This window comes from Cryptomeria japonica, chromosome 4, assembly GCF_030272615.1.
Source record: "Cryptomeria japonica chromosome 4, Sugi_1.0, whole genome shotgun sequence".
Classification (NCBI taxonomy): Eukaryota; Viridiplantae; Streptophyta; class Pinopsida; order Cupressales; family Cupressaceae; genus Cryptomeria; species Cryptomeria japonica.
The window spans coordinates 696,993,039-697,013,751 of record NC_081408.1 but is presented as its reverse complement, the minus strand read 5'-3'; positions in this window follow the sequence as shown (position 1 = coordinate 697,013,751).

The following is a 20,713-nucleotide window of genomic DNA, read 5'->3' as shown; positions in this document are numbered from 1 at the left end:
TTGTGTGGTCAATAACCTCTTAGGTGCACATATAAACCTAGAGGTCTATTAGGCCATGTGGGCTTGAATTATGGATTTTTGTGTTTCATGGACCTAGGATGTTGTCTTAGGTGTTTTGGAGCCTAATGGTGACCTTGGATGTGTTTGAAAAGGTCTAGGTGTTTAGTGATCAAAGTTGTAAAATGTTGCAAAATTGTTGTCAAGCAACTTTTCAAAAGTTGTCGGTAGGATTGTATTTTCCTTCCAACGGTCATAACCATTTAAAAGTTGGTTATGGTCGTTGAGAGGAGTCTATATATTCTTGCACAACCGAAGAAGAAAGGTTGTTGATGATTTTGAGAAGTTTGGTGGAGTATTTGCAATAAATAAATCCTATTTTACTAGAACTGTGTTAAATTTTCGTACTGTCCATACAAGGCATTGAATTTTTTTATGAAATTTTGTCTTGGTAGGAAAGGACACTGAATCACCTTTCAGATGAACCTGGTCTGACCCCTTGAAGTGGTGATTGAAGGAAGATATTGCCATTTTACTCTCTACAGGTTTTAAACCTTTTATTTTCAAGGTTGTTGTATAGATGGTGTCCTAACTTGCAATCTAGCCATTGGTTTTCAACGGCCATTGGTAGAATGCAATTTAAGAGGGTGTATTATGACATTCCAAAAGGGAGAGGTTAGAGGAGTTGGTTTTGTATTTTTTCCACCAAGCCCTAGTCTAAACTGTGTGACGGTTTAGATTAGAACAGTTAGGGATTGATTGATAGCAAGATGTACAACAGTGGGAAATCGAGGTAGATGGTGGAATTGGTATATTTGGATAATCCCTCTGAAACATTGGATCCTTCTCGTGACCCCATCTCTATACACCTTCTTTGTAACCTAGACCTAACTTGATCAATTAGGTCTGTGACCCAAGTAGGTGCCTAGGAATGCTGGAGCAGGTTCGAGGTCTGATTCTTTGGAGTCTGATAGAGGTTCAAAAAGGGTGTCTGAAACTAAAATTTGTTTGTGACATTGTTTGGCACTTTTTGGAGTAAAGTTCAAAAAAGTGAGAAATCAGGGCTACTTGTCGGGTAGGTGTGATTAGGTGTAATGAGCAAAGTTGTTATCCTTGTGCAATACTAAGGTTATGAAAGGTCTTGTTAGGACCTTAGAACATTGTGAAGGTGTGTACCAACCCTTGTAAGGGGTTAAAGTTCAAATTTGAGTTTGGGGTGAGATGAAGCCTTTAAGGGCTTGGGATTGAAGGAGTAAAAGGTGCGTGTGTGGGGGGGTTTGCCACCCTACTGCTACAAGCTCTGCATCACATGGTATCAAAGCACTAGAAGAACCTTGGGAAGAGTTTAAACCATGGGAGATAGGACATAGGGACAAAATGAAGAGGATATACCCTCTAGAATCACCAATGTAGAATTGGCTAGGATAGTGAGGGAGCAAATTTAGCCAAGAACAAAACGATGGAAGCAAAAATAGAAAAGTTGAAGAAGGATCAGGATGGGAAAGAAGTTGTCTCAGACTCTAAGGAAGGAGAAGAAGGAGGAGAATGAGGAGAGAATCCAGTTGTGCCTACAAATCAAAGGAAATTTATTGAAGCCCTTAAGAGAGTAGGTGGAAGAGACACTAAGGCATAATTACCCATATTCCAAGGGAAGATGAATCCATAGGAGTGCATGGATTGGATTGAGGCCTTATTAAACTATTTTGAATATGAGGAGGTGGTAGACAACCTAAAAGTGCAGGTGGCTAAGTAAAAAATGAAGGGTCCTGCCCTTAGTTGGTGGAATGTCGTACAAAGGGAAAGAGAGGAGGAAGGTAAGAACCCCATCACTTCATGGAAGAAGATGGTGGCAGAGGTTAAGAAGCAATTTGTCCCCGAGGATTATGAGATGATCCTGCATAAGAAACTACAAAACTTGAGGCAAAAATATTTTTATGTTAGTGCTTACACCGAGGAGTTCCACAAAATGACACTTTAAGCAAAGATACTAGAGAGTGAGATACAAAGGCTAGCAAGGTACATGAATGGCCTTAAGTTCAGCATTCAAGATGAACTAAGTTTATTTAATCCCAAATCAGTGCACAAATGTTACCAAATGGCACTTAGAATTGAGGAGAAGCAGAAGAGGAGAGGAGAACACATTAATAGAGGAAGGGGTGCAAATTTTAGAGGTAAGGGCAGATTCAATGGTAGAGGATCATCTCCTAAACCCCAAGGAGAAACAAGAAATTAGGAACATGAAGGAGAATCAGGGAACAAAGGTAGTTTTAGAGGAAGAAGAGCAAGTGGTAGAGGAAGGTTTGGTGGAAGAGGACCTAGTGTTTTCACCGGTAGGTGTTTCTCTTGTAACTAGGTTGGACATCAGTCCTTTAGATGTCTTGAGAAGCAAGGAAATGGTAGTCAAGGGGGTGATAGAAGAGCACATTTGATTCAAGAGGAAGATAGTCAAAGTATGACCTCCTACCACACATCAACTTCAAAACTTGCAGACCCAGAGAAAGGAGATCTCTTGATGATCAAAAGGACTCTCTTGAAGGAGCCAATCAGCAAGGAACCACCTCAAAGGAAGTCTCTTTCTCAAAACCACCTACAAGGTACAAGGTAAGGTTTGTAGAGTCATTGTAGATTCAAGGTCCACATATAATATAGCTTCTATTGGAATGGTTACCAATCTTAACTTGCAAAGAATACCTCATCCCTATCCCTATAAAGTATCTTAGTTAAACAAAGGACAACAATCTTTGATTAGTGAAAAAGTTTGGGTAGACTTTTCAATTGGTGAATACAAAGATAGAGTGTTGTGTGATGTGGTAGAAATGGATGCTTGTCATTTGTTACTTGGAAAGCCTTGGCAATATGATCTAGATGCTAGGAATGAAGGTAGGAAGAATGTATATACCATCACCAAAAAGGGAGAGAACTTCACCATGACCCCTCTCTTGGATGACAGTAAGGATAAGCATATTGTGACTAGTGTCATGCTAGTAGATGAGAAGGAGTTCATGAAAGATTTGAAGGAGAAGGATACCCCTTGTTTTGAAATAGTTGTCAAGCCTAAGGATGAACCTAAGAAGCAACCTAAGAGTCAAGAGGCAAAGAGGAAAGTAGGCCCTAAGAAGGTTCAAGATCTACTAGATAAGTATAAGGGAATAGTTGTAGACAATACCACAGATACTTTACCTCCTCAAAGGGAAATTAATCATTGTATTGACCTTATATCGGGTGATACATTGCCCAATAAGGAAGCATACAAACTAACCCCTGAGCAAAATGCAGAAGTTGCAAGACAAATCCAAGAATCGCTAGAGAAAGGGTTCATTAGGAATAGTATAAGTCCCTGTGCAGTCCTGACAATGCTAGCTCCTAAGAAAGAAGGAACATGGAGGTTGTGTATAGATTCTAGGGCTATTAACTTGATAAGAATAAGATATAGATTCCCAATGCCAAGAATAGAGGACTTGATGGATTTTCTAGGAGGAGCCAAGTACTATTCAAAGATAGACTTGAAGTTATCACCAAATTAGGATCAGAGATGGAGACCAATGGAAGATAGCATTTAAAACCAATGAAGGCTTATTTGAGTGGATGGTAATGTCATTTGGGCTTTCCAAATCCCCTAGAACATTTATGAGGTTAACGAATGAGGTTCTTAAGCCCTTTATCAATCATTTTGTGGTAGTATACTTGGAGGATATACTAATTTTCAGTAAAGATAGAAATGAATATTTAATGCACTTGGATTTGGTGTTGAAAAGGTTGCATGAGGAGCAATTGAAGATCAATTTGGACAAATGTGTTTTCTTGTAGGAAGAACTAGTGTTTCTTGGATTTTTTATTTCCAAAGGTAATCTAAGAATGGATCCATCTAAGGTGGAGACAATCCTCAATTGGCCAATACCTAGGTCTGCAAGTGAGGTAAAAAATTTCCATGGCTTATTTATAGAAATTTTATTAATAATTTCAATGGGGTTAGTGCACCTATGATAGATACCATCAAGGGTGGAAAAAATTGTCAATTTCCTTGGAATGATGAAGCTAATAAGTCTTTTGAGTTCTTGAAAACAACAATTGCAGAGCAACCCATCTTAATCCTCCCTGATTTTCATAAGGTTTTCACTATTGAATGTGATGCATCTAAGAAGGCTAGAGGAGGAGTCTTGAGTTAGGAGGGTAGACCTGTGGCCTTTTTCAGTGAGAAGTTAAATGAAGAAAAACAAAAATATTCAACCTATGATCTAGAGATGTATGATTTGGTACAATCTCTTAGGAAGTGGAGGCATTATCTATTTCCTAAGGAATTCATTGTATATACTGATAACCATGCTCTAAGATTTTTGAACAAGCAGGAGAAACTAAATCATAGGAACATGAAGTGGATGGAGTACCTTCAAGCCTTCACACACTATCAAGCATAAGAAAGGAGTGACAAATAAAGTTGCAGATGCTCTTAGTAGGAGGAACTTGGCAATCCAAGAGATTCAATAGGAAAGCATGGGGATCAATGCTTTGAAGGATATGTACCAAGAGGATGCAGATTTCAAGGAGGCTTATCAGGTTTGTCAAGCTATGAATGAAAGGTATCATATTGATTTTTCTGAGTATATGCTTCAAGAAGGTTTACTTTGCAAAGGTAGTCAGCTTTGTATTCCTAATTTCTCAATGAGGGAGAATATTGTCAAAGAAAAGCATTGTGGGAGTTTATCAGGACATTTTGGACTTGATAAGACACTTGAGTTGGTTAGAAGATTCTATTTTTGGCCAAGAATGCAATCAGATGCGAGGAAATTTGTTTCAGAATGTGTGGTGTGTCAAAGGGCTAAAGGAACAAGTTCAAATGCAGGTTTGTATACTCCTTTACCAATCCCTAGAAAACCTTGGGATTCGGTCAGCATGGACTTTGTCTTAGGTCTTCCTAGGACTAAATCAGGGTTTGACAGTATATATGTTAGTGTGGACCGGTTTTCAAAGATGACACAATTTTTGCCATGCAAGGTTACACATCATGCTTCTAATATTGCAGGTTTATTCTTCAAGGAGATTGACATACTTCATGGGTTACCCTTGAGTATTATCTCAGACAGGGATCCTAAGTTTTTAGGCCATTTTTGGAGAACTTTGTGGCATAAGTTAGGGACTAACTTGTCTTTCTTTTCTGCTTATCATCCTCGATCTGATGGGCAAACTGAGGTAATAAATAGGTCCCTTGGAAACTTATTAAGGTGCTTGACCAAGGATCATGGAACTACTTGGGATACTATTCTTCCGTAGGCAACATTTTCTTATAATGACTCTGTTGATGAATACTAAGAGGGGGGGTGAATTAGTATACCAAAAAATACTGAACTCACACACTTAAACAGTCTAGTAGTAAACCGGTAAAACAATCTTACAGACAAACCGGTTAACACATATGCAAACCAAACAACAAATAATGCATTCACCCATAGAAGCACAATCACCATAACACAAGAGATTTTGATGTGGAAACCCAAATGGGAAAAACCATGCTAAGATGAAACTCACAAGTAACTATCCGCAGAATAGTAACTAGACTGGTTAAGGTCAAACCAGTTAAGGTCATACAATGTTCTTTACCAGAACAAATCCTATTAGGAATCTCAATCTCTGTTAGGAGATAAGTCCGATTAAAGACTACCTTGTGAGAGGATTTAAGATCCACAGATGTGAACCACCTTGTTAGAGGATTCACAAAGGCTTTGCCAGGCCTACCCGGTTAAGGGTCTTCAGACTTGTCGATGATGTAAGTAATCAACAAGTGAGTGATCTAGATACTAGCACAGTATGCTTGGTTAGATCCATTAAAGCTCATTGTTAATGCATGTTGCATTACTTAAGTCTTCAGATAATTCACACTTTGTAACTTTATATAGACTATCTCTTCTCTCTATGATCGCTCATACCAAAACTCATGCAATATTAAAAACCCTAACAACTCGTAAAACCCTAGACATGATGTTCTTCAGAAGGAATCTAATTTCATGTCGGTCCAATAGGATTACCATTCAAGTTCCTAGGTTCAGTGTACCTAGACATATTTGGTAACACGACATAGAAGCACCACCAGAGTGTCGGCACCGCCAAACAAACGATGGATGGTAACTCATCACAGAGTAATGCCAATTCATACAAAATGTCGGTTGCCAATTTGGAACTCAGGGTAATACCGGTTCAGATGTTAAACCGATTACCGGTTCACACTTTCACCAATTACCGGTTTGCCAAAATGAAGACTGGGAATATGATAACTGTCGCTTCAGTTTCTTTGCTCTGCTCTGCTTGAGATCCTCGAACTACTTGAGGTCTTCATGCCACTTGGGTCTTTGTGCCGCTTGAGATTGGTAAACACTTTCTACAAAACACCGATAGTCTAAAGACTAACATAATACCGGTTTAGAACAAGTACCGGTTGAGCATAACTCATACCTACAAAAAGTGATCTCAAAGCAAGTGTGTGTCCATCAATGACAATCATAGCATAATCATAAAAAATGCCAACAATCTCCCCCTTTGGCATTGATGACAACATTTAGGAAAAATTTTGACATCTAAGTGTTTTACAACAAAATCATGCCATAAACAAAATTACTCCCCCTAAGCATATACACTATCCCTTTGTAGAAAATACAATGTATACTACTCCCTTGTAGAGATAAACATGAAAGTATACATAGCGTGCATCAAAATTTTAAATACCAGAATACTACTCCCCCTTTTCCAACAATGACAAAGTATAGCTGAACAACCCCTATTTTCATTAGTATTAAAATAATAAGAGTTTATGACAATAAAGAGTGAAACTTGTCAAAAATTGATTTGAAGTCCTGCATAAATGTCTTCATGGATAAAGACCATGATTCAAGCAATGAGGTAACAACCTCATTCTCCATTTGCATTTGATAAACCTGCTCCTCCATGGCATCCATGGTACTCATCTCTTGAGTAACTGTTAGGGCATCTAGATTGAGGTAGCATTTCTGGAGAATTTGTAGTCTTGGCAGTAGGACCAGTTGAAGTTCCTGCAAATTGCGTGTCTGGTTGCTTATCTCTGCCTCAATTCTTGCAAACTGGAGATGAAACTGGTGAGCGGTTTGACCAAATGTGGAGAAGGAATCATATGGCATCTTAAAGGTGCTAATCAATGACTGCATATCAGATTGCATCTTGTCCTTCTGAGTGAGCATATCATCACAGAATAGATGAGGTTGACAAATCTTACTAAGTAGTAGATTTCCCTCATCCATTGCATCTCTGATGTCCTTTTGTACCTTCTGAAGTTCTGACCGAAGCTCATTCAACTTCTTCACCAAGGCAATGTTCAGAGCCTTTTCATGCTCCTTCTTGGCATTTGTTTCTGCAACTTCTTCTAGGCTTTGGACCTGGTCTTCCACAACTATACATAGAAGTTTTAATTGGGCAAGTGAGGAATTGGTACTGGGGAGGTTCGTACCGGGTATCAAACCAGTAAGAGTGTCCACCGCAGTTTGAATAATATCCTCCTCCTTTTTCCTCCTTAGAGCTTCCAGTCACTCTTGGGCAAGCTTGATGATTTGGAGCAACTCCATTTCATTTGCAGATTGGAGGTCAATGGGACTGGCAATGTTAGCTGGTTTTGCCTGACTACCGGTTGCCATTGGGGTCTCCACCTATGTGCTCTTTGTCGTTGCTTCCTTGTCCTTGGCTTTTTGCTTGTCTTCTTGTGCCTTCCTCTACTCCTCTTCTTCTTTCTTTCTTTTCTCTTCTCTTCATCTTTCCGCTTCTTCTCTTCTTCATCCTTCTTCTTCTCCTCTTCCTTCTTCCTCTTCTCCTCTTCCTGTTTCTTCTCTTCCTCTTTCCTCTTCTCTTCTTCTTTCTTTTCCTCTTCCTTCTTCTTCTTCTCCTCTTCTTGTTTCTTATTTTCCTCTTCTCTAATCTCTTTTCTTCCTCTTTCTTTTTCTTCTCATCCTCTTTCTTTTCCTTCTCTACCTCTACCTATTTTCTCTTGTCTTCCTCCTATTTCTCCTGACCTTTAGCTTCTATTGGTGCATCTGGAGTAACATTGTCACCATTTAAGGCATCAACATCAATCGGTTCCATTTGAGTGGTGATCGGTTCTCCTTCACTATTGTATACTTCATCCGGTTGAGTGACTTTTGGTTCTTGCTCAACCTTTTTATTGGCTTCAGCTACTTGATGCAATCTTAATGCTGATTGAGCAAGGGAGTGGGTATCTTTGACCACTTCTGAAACTTTTCCTTCCAGTAGCTAGAGTCTTCTTCTTCTCATGAAGAAGAGACCTTTATATTTGTCCACAACTTCATAGAGTTCTAAATTAGATACATCAGGAAAATATTGTGAAAATATTTCCTCCCTTATTTCATGTTCTTTCTCAATGGCAATGCGCCATTTTTTATCCAAAAAATTATATAAAGAATCAAGTACATCAGATCTAATTTATGATGGCCACCGGTCATTAATACATAAATAATTAATAACTTCCTGTTCAACTTCTTCCTTTTCAACATCATTAAAATCATCAAAACATTCTTTCAAATCACCAAGTACTTTTCTTCTAATATTCTTAATTGTTCTTTGATAATGTGTCAAAGGTTTGTAAGAAGAAATGTTAATATTTACCGGTGCCGATGTTGTCGGTTCATTCTTTGTCTTTTTCCTCATTTGCCTAGTCTTCTTAGGTGGTTCTTCAGAGACAGTTTCCTCTGAGTCTAGTGTATTGTTCTTTGTCTTCCGCTTCCTCTCGAAGACTTTGGTAGGTGCCGCTTCTGGTTTCTTCTTTACTAGTGACCACTTGGTCACTTTGGGACTTGTCAGAGTAACCGGTGCCGATGTTGAAGGCACTGCCTTTCCCTTTATTACTGAGCGTTCTTTAACCGATGTAACCCTTTCTAGATAGGCGTTGGTTCTCTTTGCCTTTGGATCAAGAGGCAAGGCAAGTAATGTAGAGGCATACCCATCCAACATATCATTCATTACCTCATATCCCATTGGTTCCACTTCTTCCTATCTAGGCTCCACTGCCTCCATTAAGCATTCATCAACTTTGATGGTGAAGCAGATGTCCTCCTCATACTTTTTAACTAAATCACCGGATATTATTACCCTTTGGTTCATTTTGCATCTGAACTCATCAAAGTATTTGTTCAGTACTTCCAGATAGTCGGTTCCAACCGCTTGTAGGCTTTCCTTGATTTGCTTTGTCATTGGTTGGTTAGCAGACCACTGAATATCACCTACTTCTGGAAAGTAGCCTTGGAAGTAAAAGAACAGCCCAACCAGTAGTTGTCCAAACTTAAACCTCAAGGCATTGTCCTATTTGATAGATTTTAGGTTTATCAGGAGTTGTCTGTGCATACAGATGCATAGATCAAATGATGCATCTTCTTTGATCATCCTATAGATGGCATTGACCGCTGTAGCAGAGACAGAATTGATTTTGCTGGCATGGAACATCCGGTATCCTATCACCATACATGCATATTTGACAAGATCATCCTTGATTGAATTGACAGTTATTCCCCGTGAATCGCTTATAGAACCGGTGAGCTTAGTCATTTCTGTCTTGCTAATCTTTCTTAGGGCTAGCACTTCACCGACGTTGCAGAAACTGGTGATGGCATGAATTGCTTCTAGTGTGATATCATGTGTCCGCTCTAAGTACATCTTATCACCATGTACTCTACTCAGAATAATGCGAATGTAATCATCCGAAAATTCTTCAAGAAAATAGACTGCATTGTGAAGTTTCTTATTTTCCAGAATGCTGAATTCTAGTTTAATCTTCTTATCCTTTCTGTAGAACAAACTCAACTGGGAATGGATCATTAGAGATCCTAGGTCTTCAATCTTGTAGTCAATGAAATCTGAAATGCCTTCTTCTACTATAACACCAGTGGGAATTTGAGATAGGGCATTGTACTTTGCCTTCTGTTGAATGAAGTCCACAGAATCAACGAGTGCACTAGAGCTAGCATGTGATGCGGAAGCCATGATAAACAGAGAATTTTGAAAAATACCTTTGTAGATCAAAATTTAGGGCTTCACAAATTGAACTTCGCTACACACTCCTTTGGTTGCAGAAATATCGCTTTGCATTCTACACTTCTCCAACAAATGTTTGCTTCAGATTCTTCTTCAGGATTTTGATAAATTCTTTGAATTGCAGTGTAAATCACTTTTCTTTGCTCTACACTTGAAAACTTCTTCGCTCGAAAAAAATGATAGTGAGAAATGCTTTGAAAATTCCTTTTAAACATATTCTCCACCTACAATAATAAATGCTCCACTATTAGGGAATAAACCCTAATTTGCCTTTTACCATTTTCGGTCTTCTGCCAAAAGACAGGTATCACATATTGGTTAAGGTCTTTTATCGGTGTCAACCGGGGGTTCGAGATATTTCACTGTTTTCTCCCCCTAAGCTTTTGAAGCTTAGTTTGTTGGTTCAGCGACTTCCACACTAGGTGCAGAAACTGGTTCTTCTTGTAACACTTCATCAGATTTCTTCTTCCATGATGTCTTCATGTCTGATTGAATAGTTTCAACATCAATCTTTCCTTCCGGAGTGACCGGTATATCATCCGATATGTTCTTTCTCATCCTACAGAATCTTACTATATGACCCGGTTTGTTGCAATGATAGCAAACCATTCCAGGTGCTCTCCAAGGGCCATTGTTCATGTTTCCATTCTTCCTTCTACATGTTGCAGTAGTGTGACCATGACCATGCCAAATCCAATAGTTTTCTCTACATCTGGTTGCCGCTTGATAGCCACTGCTACCTGACTGATTGTTGTTGGTATTAAACCGGTTTGGATTCTAGTTCCCAGAGGGTTCAGGAAAAACTCCTTGACTCCTTTGAGGATACCTTCCGGTGTTGTGCATGACAGACTTGCATTCAAATGCTCTATGCCCCAAACTTGTTGCATGCATAACAGTTACCATTGAATCTATTGGGTCTAGGCTTATCATTTAGAAAATAAGGAAAATTATTGTAGGCCTTACTTCTACATACATTGGCAGTGTGTCCTTCCTTGAGACAGTTAAAGCAAACAGGTTTGAACTTTTTCTTACCTTTATCCTTTGGTTCCGGTTGCTTCTTTGATGCTCCATCCTTTGTACCAAAGGTCTCACCTTCCTCATAACTGGAAAAACCAAGTCCAGTCTTATTCTTTATCAGTTGAACAGATTCAAGCTTTTGTTCTAGCCTGACAGAACTCTTATTAAATTTGGCAAGTATTTCTTTTGACTCAGTGAGTTCTTTGTAAATAGCAGCATTGGATTCCTTCAAGGTTGCAGTCTCAGAGATAGCCAGGTTTAATTCACCTTGCATTTCTTCTTTTTCCTCTTTGCTCTCTTGAATATGAGCGGTAAGTGCACTGATTTCCTGTTTCAACTTGGAGATCTCATGATCTCTATCTTTTACAAGATCCTCAGTTTTTCTCCTATTCTCAGCTCCTGACACATTCTGATGGTTATTCCTTCCAACTCTTTTCTCAGATTGGCATTAGACTCATTCAGTTTTTCCACTCCAAGAACTAGGGCTTCCATGTCCGCTTCATTAGAAGAACTGTTTTTAGTTAGCTCCATCAGTTTTTCAGCATGGCCTCTTCTTTTTGCTTGAGAGGTCTTATATTTGACCATAAGTTCATCATAGGCTTGCTTAGACTGAGTGAGTCGGTGAGTAAGTTCCCTCACACTGTATTCCCCCATATCTCCTTTCAAGAGGTTACACTTATAGAAAGGTTGGCTCTGATACCAATTGATGAATACTAAGAGGGGGGGGTGAATTAGTATACCAAAAAATACTGAACTCAAACACTTCAATAGTCTAGTAGTAAACTGGTAAAACAGTCTTACAGATAAACCGGTTAACACATATGCAAACCAAACAACAAATAATGCATTCACCCACAGAAGCACAATCACCATAACACAAGAGATTTTGACGTGGAAACCCAAATGGGAAAAACCACGGTGAGATGAAACTCACAAGTAACTATCTGCAGAATAGTAACCAGACCGGTTAAGGTCATACAATGTTCTTTACCAGAATAGATCTTGTTAGGAATCTCAATCTTTGTTAGGAGATAAGTCTGATTAAAGACTACCTTGTGAGAGGATTTAAGGTCCATAGATGTGAACCACCTTGTTAGAGGATTTACAAAGGCTTTGCCAAGCCTACTCGGTTAAGGGTCTTCAGACTTGTCGAAGATGTAAGTAATCAACAAGTGAGTGATCTAGATACTAGCACAGTATGCTTGGTTAGATCCATTAAAGCTCATTGTTAATGCATATTGCATTACTTCGGTCTTTAGATACTTAACACTCTATAACTTCACATAGACTATCTCTTCTCTCTATGATCGCTCATACCAAAACTCATGCAATATTAAAAACCCTAACAACCCGTAAAACCCTAGACATGATGTCCTTAAGAAGGAATCTGATTTCATATCAGTCCAATAGGATTACAGTGCAAGTTCCTAGGTTCAGTGTACCTAGACATATTTGGTAACACGACACAGAAGCACCGCCAGAGTGTCGGCACTGCCAAACAAACAATGGATGGTAACTCATCACAGAGTAATGTTGGTTCATAAAAAATGTCGGTTGCCGGTTTGGAACTCAGGGTAATATTGGTTCAGATGTTAAACCGATTGCCGATTCACACTTTCACCAATTACCGGTTTGCCAAAATGAAGACTGGGAATATGATAACTGTCTCTTCAGTTTCTTTGCTCTGCTCTGCTTGAGATCCTCGAACCGCTTGAGGTCTTTGTGCCGCTTGAGACCGGTAAACACTTGCTGCAAAACACTAATAGTCTAAAGACTAACATAATACCGGTTTGGAACAAGTACCGGTTGAGCATAACTCATACCTACAAAAAGTGATCTCAAAGCAAGTGTGTGTCCAACAATGACAATCACAACATAATCATAAAAAATGCCAACATCTGTGAACAAAAGTACAAGGTTAAGTCCTTTTCAAATTGTGTATGGCACACATCTCAGGGGTGTTCTTGAACTTAGAGATGTGAGTGTTAGGATTGCCAAATATATTGAGAGGGGGGGGGGGCGTGAATTAGTATCTAACTGGTTAGAAAATTTTCTAACCTTATTAAATAAATTGCATTCCAAAACAGTGTACCGATAAACAAGAATTAATGCAGTAAATATGAATAATAAACACAACATAGAAAGCACACCATAACACAAGATTTTTGGTGAGGAAACCCAGTCTGGGAAAAACCTCGGTGGGATTTGTGACCCACAATATTCACTCACTGGCCAATGAATAAATATTACTTACAAAAGAGGGGCCTGTACATGCAGGAAGGCCAATTGCCTAGAGCTCATTGCTCAATTACAAAAGGAAGTCTCACTGACTTACAAAATGGATTATGGAAATCCAATGTGATGTACTGCTACAAAAAGCATCTGCTATGCTAGGTTCAATATCGGTTTAAGCTCATACAACAACCATAAACCTTACTCCAAAATCTGCCTTAATATTTGCTCATTATATCCATCTATGTGTATGTCTCTCTACATCACAAATGATCTACAAGATCTCATACTTATATATGAGTCTTATTACAATATTCCATGTCGGCTTACAAAAAGATATTACAATTCAATACAATATACATTAAACAAAATCCTATCGGCTAGGGTGTCGGTAATCATCTTTGTTGTTGCCAGTGAACTATCTGCCAATGTAGAGTCTGCCAGTGCTAGTGCCTGCCGATGCCATAGGATTGCAAGGTTGCCATCAATGACAATACATTCAATCACCTATAATTTCTTATTGGAGTGTGTAATGCCAACAATCTCCCCCTTTGGCATTGATGGCAACACCCATGAGAAAAATTCAAAAATGTATCCAAAATTTGAAGTCCAAAAATATTACCAAAACTGTGCCAAAACTGTGTGCTCCCCCTGAGAAGATGATCTATGAGTTATTGGATTTTTCTCTTCCTACTACTCCCCCTTTGACATCAATGACAAAGGCTGTCAAAATGTCAATTGAGTGTAGCTGTTAGCTAGAACCCTGTAACCGGTTGGTTACAATCTGAAAAAGGTCCGCCAATACAAAATTTAGGCTCTTAGTGAACCTGTCACTATCCTTCAAATTCTACTTCAGTCATTTGAATTGTACCGGTGAGGGTGTGCATTTTCTCTTCCGGTGTCTTAAGTCTTGGAAAAAGTGCCTCTGAGATCTCTTTTCTCAAAGAGATGAGGTTGTCAAGTTTAGGACCAAGTCTACATTTAAGCTCTTTAGCCTTGAACTTTATTCTTTCCTTTTCTTTTTCAAATTTCTCAATTTTCTCCTCAAAACCTGCTATTTCCCGCTCTATAACCGATATGGGTTCTGATGAACCAATGAGATTGTCAGCTATATCATTTATTTCTTTCTGCACTTTGTTGATCTCCTTGTCTATATCCACTATCAAAATATTGGTCTTACATGTGTCCCTGTACAACTCTTTAAATTCCATTATTGTTTTGCTAAGTGCTGGTAATAGGGTATCAATGTGTCCCATGCACTTTTTTATTGTCTCATCAAAGAATTTATCTTTTTCCTTATTCATTTTCTCACTAAATGTTTTCTCATTAATCTGATCAACTGTTAATAGGTTGTCGGTGATATACTTAGACAATGTGTCTAATTGGATCAAAGAATCTTTATTGTCCACATTGCACTTGGGTGCAATCAATTTTAATATAGCAATTGTATCATCAATAGCTTTGTAAGCTAGAGCATTGCAATCTATTATTTTCTTAATGGAATCCAATAATACCTCTGTCACATTGGTCGGTCTAAATTCTGTTAAGGAAGAACTAGATGATTGTCCAATTGCCTTCACAATATGCATTCCGCCGGTGTGAGTAACCTCTTTGCTTTTTTTTGACCTCTGATAGGTCAGTTTGTGTATGCATTTCAACTAGCAAAGGCTTGGGTTTCTCAGCAGTTGCCGGTGGCACTGTCTCTACATGAACATGTACCTCAACCTTTTTCTCTTCCTATTTCTCAGTGGGTTTCTCAGTTTGTTTCTCTGTGCTCTCTACTGTCGGTTCCTCTGATGAAGTCTTAGTATTCACTGTCAGTTTCTTAGTGTACACCTCTGAACTATCCACTATCGGTATCTCAACAGATTTCACTATGTTATCAATAGCTGGTTGCTCTAACTCTATAGGTTTCTCAATGTGTGCATCAGTGGTATTAGTCACCATTCCAGAAGCCAGGGGATCAACTAATTGTTCAGTTTGTGTCTCAACCCCAATATCAACTATCTACTCAACATGTGTTTCAACTGCAATATTCTCAGCCGGTGGCTCAGTTGCCACATCTTTCTTCTCACCAGTTATTTCCTTATCAACCACAATATTTACCTCTTGTGTATCAATATTCATTGTGTATAATACTTCTGAATTAAGATTAGTGTCCTCATGTGTTGTTTCCATACTCTCAACATTTTCAATAACCAGTGGTGTATCAACAATTTGTACCAGTGGAGTACCAGAAGGAGGTGGGGGCAAGTTGTCTATTATTTTTATGCTTGGAGGACCACCTACCTTGCCTTTACCTTTGTCCTTATCCTTTTGGTAAACTTTAAAAGTTTTGGGTCTTTTGAGCTCTTCTTTTTTTTCTTTCTCCACGAAGAAGATATCCCATTTATTTGTTGTCTCTTCAGAGATTTCATTCACTCTGCCAACCATTAGACCTACATGTCGGTGACCACTAGAAAATACTGTTCTGTTTACCTCACTTATCAATTCATCAATTTCTTCTGTTGATTTCACTGGATGTATAGCAAGCAATTTTTCATCCTGTATTTTCTTATCCAATTCCATAATAGCTAATCTCTTTGCATCTAGTCTCCTATACAAGTCACTGGGTAAATCATCTACAACTTCTATCAAAAATTTCTTATAGATGTCTAAGTGTAGAATGATACTATTTTCTATGCTTTCCTTTTCTTCATTTGTAAAAGTATCATATAGTTTACTAACATTACACAAGTTTCCTTCATCTGTTATTTCATTCAAAAGATTGTCTAGAGGAGGGATAACTTGTTTTTCCTTCTTCTTCCTTGGTGTCATTTTCTTTGCTAGAGGCCTTACTGCCTGTTGTTTCTTTCTAGCTTTCTTTGGTGCAGGAGAGGGTACCAGTGAAGGTTTTCTTTTTCTTTCTACCCTTTTAAACTCTACCGATATTTCAGTGTCAGAAGAAGTTCCAACCGGTGAAAGGTGAGCTTCTAGTTGTATCCCTTCCAAGTCACTCTCCTTAATACCAGTGATATTCAATATATTTTCCTTGATTTCTTTTACCTGTTTAGTTTCTTTTTTGATAGTTTGTTCTCTTTTCTTCCTTTGTTTAAGTGTTTGTACCTTTCTCTCAATGGTTTTAGCATTTCCAAATATTTTCTCTTCAGGTTCTCTAGGGGCTTCAAGTAGGGATTTAGCATATGTCTCAATGATGTTTACATCAGCCTCATAACCCATTTTTGTTACCCAAATAATTCTTGGAACCACTGCTTCCATCCAAATTTCATCTTTCTTAATAACAAAGCATATTTCTTTCTGATATTTGCCAACTATGCTTTGAGGTAACCTTTCCCTACTCTTCATTCTAGCCTTAAATGCTTGGAAGTATTCAATTATGTTGTTTTCCCTGTCAGTTCCCATGCCAGTAAAGATATCCAATAGTTGTTTACCTATCGGTATGTCAAAACCAAATTCTTTCCTGCCTATTCTAGGAACTTCCTTAGTGATATACAACATTAGGCACATAAGTAAATTACCAAATCTAAAAGTACCTTTCTTATCACCTTTAATTTTCTTCAGGTTGTCAATCAATTCATCCTTTAACCATTCACATATATCAATCTTAACATCACTGTTCACCATGTCATAAGCACTCTTGATACATAAACTAGAAACAGAGTTCAATCTGTTAGCATGTGTAGTTTTGTATCCTAGTATCATGCTAATGAATCTGACATTTATATCTTTCACATCATTGACTCTCAATGATCTACTATCATGGGTTGCACCGGTTAGGGTCATTACAGAGTTGTTTGGAACTTTCTTAGTTTTGTCAGGCCTGCTCCCGGTGGAAGGTAAGCCAATCACTGCCCTAACTGCTTCTCTTGTGATCTTGTGGATGGAGTCAAGCCAAAAGAATTCCCCATGAACTCTACTGAGTACAATCCTCACAACTTCCTTAGGAAAATCAGGAATACTAAGTATTTCCACAAAACCTAGGGTTTCAATGATCTTGTGTTCTAGTTTCACAATACCATTTTCATCACAAATGACAGTCCTATACATGTTCATAATTTCATCAGCACCTAGTTCCTCAATATGACAATGTATGTATATCCTAGGGTCTTCTGCATATGCAACTCCTTTGGGCATTTTAGAGAATGCACCTAGGGTATCATCTTGCTTCGCTACTTCTCATATGATCTTAAATACGGGCCTAGAGCATTTAACCACTTCAATTACAATAGGGTTTTCAATGAATTCAGGTGCAGAGGAGGAAGCCATTGATAAATACCTTAATCTACCTTTAGGTTTGGATGCTTGAATGATTTTTTCTTCACTTCTCATTGTGGATGCCTTCGCTTGGGTTTTTCGCGCTCTTAGGAAATTTGAATGCTCGGTGAGTGAAAAAGAGTGAAAAAAACTTGCTTTATAATGTCTTTTCCTTCAACTACCACAATAAATGCCTGCCGGTTAAGTGAAACTTAACACATCTGCCGATAAAGAAGCAATTCATCTTCTTACCATCAATTGAGGGTAAACTAGCATGATTTTCAATTAGTTGCTATACCCCCCAAAAGTTTTCTTTTTAGTTAGATGAAGAATCTCCTACCGGTGGAGTGATACTCTATTCTACAGGTGAAGGAATAGTCTCATCAATTGATCTCTCTTTCTAATCCATTATTTTAAAAATTCTTGCTTTACCTCTTCAACCTTTTATTTACCTTTCAAACTAGGTCATTTGTTATTTGCCGATGATTCCTTACTTCTACAAAATTTTGCAATATGTCCAATCTTGTTACAAGCATAACAAGTCATATTGTTTTTCTGAATAGCCTTTCCATATCCTATGCCGATATGTGTTCTGCATTGATTAGATAAGTGTCCAAATCTCCCACAAACATAGCATCTTACATTCATTCTGCAATTTTCTGAATTATGACCAATTTTGTTGCATTTGGAACATTGACCGGTGGGTGCATTAGTGTTCTGATAGTTTCTAGATCTACACTGATTTTCTCTATGACCATACTTGTTACAGTTAAAGCATTTCCCATTAAATTTGTAAGCATTAGGTTGTCTTACCAGTTTACTGTGATCATGATTGTTTGCAGTACCGGAGCTTTCACCAACTTCAAAGCCAAGTCCATTAGTATCTCCATCAAGTTTCTGATTTTTTAGCATGTTATCAAGTTCCTCTGAACTTTTCTTGAATTTCTCTTTGTGTTGATTTGCAGTAGCCAACTCATTTTCCAAGATTTCCTTTTGTCTCATAAGTTCAGTTCTATCATTTTGTGTGTGCATCAAATCTATCTTCAACATATCATTTTCATGACTAAGTCTTGTATTTTCATTTCCAGCATCATTTAGTCTTCTAATCAAGTCATCTTCATTCTTCTTTCTGTCTTCAATGTCTTTACAAAACCTCATAGTCATATCTTGCATCTCATTTCTCATAGCATTGTTTTCTTGTCTCAACTTGTTTACAAGGTCATTAAGAGTTTCTTTTCATCATCATCACTCTGCATCTTCTCATGAAGTTCTCTTCTTTTGTTCCTAGCAATAGTGATATTTTCTTGAAGTCCTTGAATGAATTCCTATGCAGTCTTCAAATCATCTTCAAGTTTGATATTCTTCAACTTTTTTGCATCATAATCTAAAAGAGTTGTTTCCAATTGCTTTCTCAAGTTTTCCATCTGTACCAGTGTCAGAATCTCCCTCAAGTTGTTAGGCTTTTGAAAATAGAGAACTTGGCTCTGATACCAATTGTTAGGATTGCCAAAGATACTGAGAGGGGGGGGGGGGGTGAATTAGTATCTAACCGGTTACCATATTTTCTGACCTTATTAAATAAATTGTATTCCAAAATAGTGTACCAGTAAACAAGAATTAATGTACACAATAAACACAACATAGAAAGCACACCATAACACAAGATTTTTGGCAAGGAAACCCGGTGTGGGAAAAACCTTAGTGGGATTTGTGACACACAATATTCACTCACTAGCCAATGAATAAATATTACTTACAAAGGAGGGGCCTGCACATGCAGGAAGGCCAACTACCTAGAGCTTACTGCTCAATTACAAAAGGAAGTCTCACTAACCTACAAAATGGATTATGGAAATCCAATGTGATGTATTGCTACAAAAAGCATTTGCTATGCCAGGTTCAGTACCAGTTTAAGCTCATACAACAACTATAAACCTTACTCTAGAATATGCCTTAATATTCATTCATTATATCCATCTATGTGTATGTGTCTCTACATCACAAATGATCTACAAGATCTCATACTTATATATGAGTCTTATTACAATATGCCATGTCGGATTACAAAAAGATATTACAATTCAATACAATATACATTAAATAAAATCCTGTCGGCTAGGGTGTCGATAATCATCTTTGTCGCTGTCGGTGAACTATCTGCCGGTGTAGAGTCTGTCAGTGTCGGTGCCTACCGGTGCCATAGGATTGCAAGGTTGCCATCAATGACAATACCTTTAATCACCTACAATTCGTCATTTGAGTGTGTAATGCCAACAATGAAGAATATTGATAGGAGTGCTCAAGTAGATGACTTTGCTAAAGTCATGAAGGATATACACCAGCAAGTCAGAGACAAACTAATTCACACCTCTGAGAAATACAAGCAAGCAACAGATATAGAAAGGAGAGATGTTTAGTTTAAGGTGGGAGATATGGTGATGATTCATCTCAATAAAGAGACTCCCTAAGGAGAAATACACCAAGCTTCTCATGAAAAAGATAGGCCTTTTAAAGGTCCTTAAAAGATGTGGAACCAATGCATACAAAATAGATCTACCCCCGGATGTGGGTCTATCTCATATATTCAATGTTTCTGATATATATACATATAAAGGTCCTGTTGATGATGTTTGTGATGCAGGTCAATCTGATTCATCTACTGCAGACATGATGGAAGGACTTCCCACACATCTCAAACCTGAGATTGAATGTATTTTGGATCAAATGGTCAGTAAGAAAACAAGGAGGAAGACTTACTTGGAGTACTTAGTCAAATGGAGGAATCAACCTTTAGAAGATGCTACATAGATGATTTTCGAGGTCATTAAGAAGACAGAAACTAAATTTCTAGGCATTCCAACTCAAGGGACTTGAGTTTCTTTGGCCCGGGGAGTATGGTGTAGGGCACCTCTACTTTTCATAGTGTTTCCATGGCTTAGGGGTGTCTAGTGATTGTCTTGTGATTGCTTTTGTTGCAATAATGGGTTCGATCTCAAAGATCACCCTTTATGTAATAAAATGCCCTTTGTGTGGTTAATAATGTCTTAGGTGCACATATAAACCTAGAGGTCTATTAGGCCATGTGGGCTTGAATTATGGATTTTTGTGTTTGATGGACCTAGGATGTTGTCTTAGGTGTTTTGGAGCCTAATGGTGA